Consider the following 7,662-nt stretch of genomic DNA (forward strand, 5'->3'; position numbering starts at 1 on the left):
TCAGCTGTCTTGTAGGGTATATGCTTACATATATGCATATATGTGCATATGTGAGGTTTGCCATTGCCTACCGAGGGACGACCGCTGTTAAGAAAAAAAGGCGTGAGTACTAGGTACTCATGAAATTTGATGTGTATACATATGCGAACGGCAAAGCATAAAAGTACGTTTACATATAAATATAGACTCAATCAAAGCTCGGTAGCTGTCAAATTGGTTGTGCTTGTTATTCACACAACTCGAGGAAAAGTTAAACTTCTTCTCTGTGCCACCGTGGTCACTTTTTTTTGCAGCACATATTAGGCCATTTAAATATATTTATTTTATTAAAAATACCTTTACAAACCTATTTTCCTTACTAGCGTCAATTTTTGTTTACTTTAATATTTGACATTCCTCCTCTTCTTCGCAAGTATAATCGATAAAACTAAGTTGGACACCAAAAAGTTATCGGTTTAATCTGAGATTTTTTAATTATAATTTAGCATGGCTAATCTCTTTTTCTAATAACAGATTAGGGAGTTAAGCTCGAAAATTAGGATAATCTTTTTATATGTAAAGCTATGATTATTAAGCGATTCAGTTACATACATACAAATGTAGGTTAGGTTAGAAATTAAACATTAATTTCACTTAATTTTATTCATTTTTCTGATTTAATTTTTTTTATTCATTTTCATTTTTAATTATTTTAATACATGAAATTATCGGTATGATTGATAAAATATACTTGTATATCCTTGTGACTCAAGGGCGTTAAAATATCTTGGAAACACCGCATCAGTTGATTGTTTTTGAGCTTATAGTTTGAGCATTTCTATTTGTATATATTCCTATATTTACCAAAATAGACTACTAAACCTATGCCTAAAACCATCTACGAATATCAAAACCAGGGCATGAGTCACGTATGACGACATTCGTCTGAACGATATCGTGTCGAGATTGTCTTGCTTCATAAAAATCAAAAATTGTTTGATCGTTTGTGCGATATCGTCAACTCGATTCCAGTTTTGCTTCACGTAACAGTAACTGTAGCCGTCATCGATTCGCCAACAGTTAGCGAGTGGCGAAACGAACGAATACAATGTGGTACAACCAAACTCGCTATCGTCTATCCGTGCTAGCTAACTTTGTTGTTGCTTTCACATGCAAAATTTTTCGTTAAGCGATCGGAACTCAAACATAGCAAGCAGCGAAGTGGCGAATCGATGACGGCTATTAACACGTAACCGCAACACAAATGCATAAATCAGTGTTTTGACAACATCGTTTTGTCAGTATCGTTTGAACGACTATCGTTTCAAAGTTACGTGATTCATGCCCAGTTGCAACAAATGAGTCCATACATATTTATGTACATACATAGGTACAAAGCCGTATGCATGTGCGGAGTTTAAATAATCGGAAGTAATAATCAATTGAAGCGCATTTCCTCTTACTATGCATATGCCTAAATGTATGCAACCATTTGGCAAGCAAACACAGGGTGCTTCTAATGAAAATAAAAATTTTATGCTGAAATACACATGCTAAGCCCTTCGAAATTTTGTGCTGGGATATGCGTTACAGCTTCGCAAATTTTACCCCTACCGAAACCAAAGATGTATACACATCAAAAACCTTTTTCTATATTTTTTTGCGATGTTGCTTTGACCAGGGCTTGAACCCAGGTGTTGATGAGTAAAAGCGCGCACTGCTTATCACTACACCACAGCGGCCGACAAGGCCTTATACTCTTTTAAAACTGCATCAAGGCTTGTGGCCTCTTGAACCAACTGGAAGCCCACAATAGCGTAACGCTGAGGTGGGTTCCGGGACATGAAGGGTTTGAAGTCAACGAACGGTCTGACTGTCTCGCAAAGCGTGGATCGAAATTCGAATGCATGGTCCCAAGCCATTCTGCGGTACATCCCAAAACTACACTGCAGAACTAAGTGCTTAGGAGCTAAGAAGAATCTCAGATTGCTGCCGCAAGGAAAATATAATAATACAACCAAAGTCACCTGACCTACGATCGTAGAGCATTTTTGCTTTGAGAAATAGGACAAATAATTATAAGAATATAAATAATAATATAATAGCATCAAACACATTTTGGGATCTTTTCTCAATCGCGTGGGTTAGATTTTAAGACAAAATATTTGTAAATTTACGAACAGGATCAAAAGAAACAAACTGCATCCGGTTTTTAGTGTTTTTGAGAACAGGCATACAATTAATTGAATAAATATATTTATTTATTGAAAACAAGGAACAAACAATTTTTCATCGTAATAAAGCATTAAAACATTTCACTTAAAAAACCAAAAGCAAAATTCGATAAAAAAAAAAGGCGTGAGTACTACACTCAGAAAAAATTCAGTTAAATATATTTCTCTCAACACATGATTTGGTAGCTATAACCAAATAATCTGACTATAACTAAATCATGTGTTGAGAAAAACATATTTAGTTGACGTAACTAAACTCTTTTCTCAGTGTAGGTACTAGAGATGCAATGGCAACGGTTAACGTTACATACCTGGAGTAATTTAGACTCAACTGTAAAATTTTGGGCCGAAGTTTATCAATTTCGAAATGCCCTAGGAGAAAACCCTTTCGTTGACCTTTGCAACCTAGTTTTTAGTTTTCTTGTTTTGCCTATAAGTAATGCAGAAGTAGAGCGAATATTTAGTTCAATGAATATAATAAAAACTAAGCAAAGAAATCCAATGTGCGTTAAAACGTTAAACGCTATTTTATATATAAGATACGGTTTAAAACGCGAAGAAAAATGCTGCCATAATTTTACTGTAGATGACGATCTCTTAAAATTAATGAATTCAGGTGATATATACAATAGTGATTCATTTGATGATGAGGAATATACACTCGATATAAATTAATGGTGTTAACTAGTCTTTCGTTTCTTGCGATTTATTTAAATAAAACATGTGAATTTTCACTAAAACATTTTAGCCGTTTTTTGGCAGAGTCTATGTGAAATTTCACTAAAACATTTTAACCGTTTTTAGCCGCTTTTTTTGCCAATCTAGCCGGTCGGCCCAAAAAGTTCTGGCAACACTGGTTCACTGTACAAAGATGCGTACAAGCTATGTTATTTATGCACATATATGCATACAATTAATTGAATAAATATATTTATTTATTGAAAACAAGGAACAAACAATTTTTCATCGTAATAAAGCATTAAAACATTTCACTTAAAAAACCAAAAGCAAAATTCGATAAAAAAAAGGCGTGAGTACTAGGTACTCATGAAATTTGATGTGTAAACATATGCGAACGGCAAAGCATAAAAGTACGTTTACATATAAATATAATCTCAATCAAAGCTCGTTAGCTGTCAAATTTGTTGTGCTTGTTATTCACACAACTCGAGGAAAAGTTAAACTTCTTCTCTGTGTCACCGTGATCACTTTTTTCTGCAACACATATTATGCCAATTAAATATATTTTAACTGAATATTTTATTAAAAATACCTTTTCCAACCCTTTTTTTTACAAGCGTCAATTTTTGTTTACTTTAACATTTAACATTCCACCTCTTCTTCGCAAGTTTAATCGATAAAACTAGGTTGGACACCAAAAAGTTTTCGGTTTAATCTGAGATATTTTTAATTATAATTTTGCATGGCTAATCTCTTTTTCTAATAACAGATTAGGGAGTTAGGCTCGAAAATTTGGATAATCTTTTTATATGTAAAGCTATTATTAGGCGATTCAGTTACATACATTCAAATGTAGGTTAGGTTAGAATTTAAACATTAAAATATCTTGGCGACACCGCGTCAGTTATTGTTTTTATGCTTATAGTTTGAGCATTTCTATTTGTATATATTCCTAAATTTGGTTTTTCTTTTCGGAATATAATCTGTGGTTCATGTGATGAGAGCGATTTTCGGGAGAGTTGTGTAGAGATTGAAGTTGCAGGATTTTACCCGATGCTTTTTTGTTCCGTACGTTTTGCTGTTACTCACTTTTTACTCTCACTTCAGAGAGCGATTTTGCTGTTTGACCTTTTCCAGGACTTTACACGAAAAGTATTGGATCAGAGCTATAATATCATCCATACATATGCATATTATACATACATATATTCATGTATGTTCATCAGTTATCAACGGTCCCAGTTAAAATGATTTCGGTATTTTTTTAAATTTTCCCCTTGCTTTTTTATCAAAATAGACTACTAAGCCTATGCCTAAAACCCTCTACGAATATCAAAACCAGCGCATGAATCACGTATGACGACATTCGTCTGAACGATATCGTGTCGAGATTGTCTTGCTTCATAAAAATCAAAAATTGTTTAATCGTTTGTGCGATATCGTCAACTCGATTCCAGTTTTGCTTTACGTAACAGTAACAGTAACACTTAACAGCAACACAAATGCATAAATCAGTGTTTTGACAACATCGTTTTGTCAGTATCGTTTGAACGACTATCGTTTCAAAGTTACGTGATTCATGCCCAGTTGCAACAAATGAGTCCATACATATTTATGTACATACATAGGTACAAAGCCGTATGCATGTGCGGAGTTTAAATAATCGGAAGTAATAATCAATTGAAGCGCATTTCCTCTTACTATGCATATGCCTAAATGTATGCAACCATCCATGCATATGCCTAAATGTATGCTTGCAATAGCAAGCAAACACATGAGGGGTATTCTCCAAATCTTGCAAAGCGATTGCACGTAGCATGGATTGCATGGATTGCATAACTTTCAAACACACAACAACATTTCCTATCGCTGCAAAATATGCAACTTCGAAACCCATGTATATATTTTGCAAAATAGCACAGCAAGATAAGTGCGACCCTGTGCTAGTTGTTGGAATTGCTACATATTTCTCTCATTCCTCTCATCTCGCTCCCTTTATTTTTTGCTGTCTCTTATTATTGTATTTGATACATAATTTCGCTACTTGCTACCATGCATGCTACCACTTTGCAATGGGGTGCTCTCGTACCCTTCGAAATTTGGGATAGTATTTTTGCATTTCGTGCAATCCGTGCATCGTGCAAGACTTGGAGAATACCCCTATGGTGTTTCTAACGAAAATAAAAATTGTATGCTGAAATACACATGCTAAGCCCTTCGAAATTTTGTGCTGGGATATGCGTTACAGCTTCGCAAATTTTACCCCTACCGAATCCAAAGATGTATACACATCAAAAAATTAATTAGAGGCTATTGAAATTAGGAAAATTTCACTCACTTACACAAAATGTGCAGGCATTCCTCATGCGAGTTTTGCCAGTAATTCTCCCACAACTCACACAACCCCATCTGGAATATCTATTCTTACTTCGAGGACAGATATGAAAACGACCGACATAATTTGCTGTGGGTGGAGAAAAGATAGCAGCGCTTTCTGCTTTTGTCACTTCGTCCAATCTTCTCAAAAACACTGTACAATTCTTGGGCACCTCTACTTATCTTTTTTTGGTTCTGACATAGTTTCGTCTAAACAGTATTTTTTTAACTTCATGAGTATGAAAAATTAGTAAATATTACTTACCTTTACCTATCAAAATAATGAATGTAAAATATAGTGTTGAAGCAATAACTAAAACGCCATAGGTCACGTAGTCTACATATGTAGACCAGTCATGTCTCAGCCGTGATACAATTTCCAATTGCTCGCCCTCAGTGCACCTAACACTATAGGGGTATTCTCGAAGTCTTGCACGATGCACGGATTGCACGAAATGCAAAAATACTATTCCAAATTTCGAAGAGTACGAGAACACCCCATTGCAAAGTGGTAGCATGCATGGGGAGCAAGCAGCGAAATTATGTATCAAATACAATAACAAGAGACAGCAAAAAAAAATTAAGTGAGCGAGATGAGAGGAATGAGAGAAATATGTAGCAATTCCAACAACAAAACAACTAGCACAGGGTCGCTATTATCTTGCTATGCTATTTTGCAAAATATATACATGGGTTTCGACGTTGCATATTTTGCAGCGATAGGAAATGTTGTTTCCCATGAATTTTCTTGTTGTGTGTTTGCAATTTATGCAATCCGTGCAATCCGTGCTACGTGCAATGGCTTTGCAAGATTTGGAGAATACCCCTACTGATTATGTGAGCACACGTATTAGCAACAGCTACTGAAAAGCACAACTAGCTTAAGAAAGAAAATTAAAACATACCACTATTTTAAAAGAAGTGGTCTACTATCGTAAACCACGTGACCACTGTAGGGTTAAGGTACCATTTGAATCAAATGGGGCTTTCTGTAGAGACGGACTGTAGGTTTTGTGGGCTGGTGGAGGAAACCCCAGAGTATACTCTATGTACCTGCTTACGAAACATAAATCGTATACTGATACACTTTGGAGAACCATGTTCTTCTCCATATACAACTTGAAATATGGCACCGTCCAAGTGCTTAGATTTTTGTATAGCCTAAGGTTGGAATGATTACAATAGATCTTCTTATACTAGGTTCACATATAAGTAGATTATCCTCATTTTCGAGCTTAACACCCTAATCTGTAATTAGAACAAGAGATTAGCCATACAAAATTCGTCCTTTGTTAATCTGTAATTATAAGATAATCTCAGATTTAACCGATTACTTTTCGGTGTCCTCCTAGTTTTATCGATTGTTTTTGCGAAAAAGAGGAGAAATGCCAAATATAAAAGTAAAGAAAAGTGGACGCTAGCAAGGAAAAGAGGTTTGTAAAGGTATTTTTAATAAAATGTTAAGTTAAAATATATTTATATTGCTTAATATAGCAGAAAAACGTGATCACGGTGGCACAGAGAAGAAACATAACTTTTCCTTGAGATGTGAGAATAACAAGCACAACGAATTTGATGGCTAATAATCTGAGATTTGCCTGTGTAAACGGGGTGATTAAAAAACGAGCTTTGATTGAGATAATATTGATATGTGAACATACTTTTAGTTCACAAAGGCCTGTACAGTATTATTGTACTAGCTGTGTCTTAGTTTTAATAAATGTTAACTTACCTACATTTTTCATAAACTTGACATTGAACAAAAACATTAAAAACTCAAAAAAATTTTGGTAGGTTTTTGGTGATGTATGCCCTACTGGGTACGATGATAGCTGGGTAGACATACAAACAGGTGCACAAAACATACATGCAAACAGCCAACTGCAAGTAGTGCGATGTGAAACAACCCCGAATATTCAAATCGAAGTAGGCGATGACAACAACAACAAAAGAAACGACGGCAGCAAGAGCCAAAACAACATTAACGACGGCGACATCAACGGCCAAAGCAACAACAACGACAGCGATATCAACGGCCAAAGCAACAGCATCGACGGCGAACGAAACGAACTTCTTCGTCGAATGGCAGTATTTGACGACAGAGCAGTCGGCGCATCATCAACGCGTTCCGCAGAAGTTAGTGCTTCTAAAATTTCCAAAGAAATGCTGCTAAAAATTTTACCCGAGTTCGATGGAAAAACAAGCGTTGATGTGTGGATGACCCAGTTGGAAAATGTTTGCAATGCATATGCACTAGGGTGGATCGACAAAAAAAGTTTTTCCAGTCCACCCCTAGGATTAAAGATATTTTGAAGGCGATCGCAAAAAAAATTTTTTTTTTTTTAGCCACGCCCCCCCGATGGGCTATTTACTTTTTTTGACACTACGTCGC

This window comes from Rhagoletis pomonella, unplaced genomic scaffold (genome assembly GCF_013731165.1).
Source record: "Rhagoletis pomonella isolate Grant_MI unplaced genomic scaffold, Rhpom_1.0 Rhpom_scaffold_00003, whole genome shotgun sequence".
Classification (NCBI taxonomy): domain Eukaryota; kingdom Metazoa; phylum Arthropoda; class Insecta; order Diptera; family Tephritidae; genus Rhagoletis; species Rhagoletis pomonella.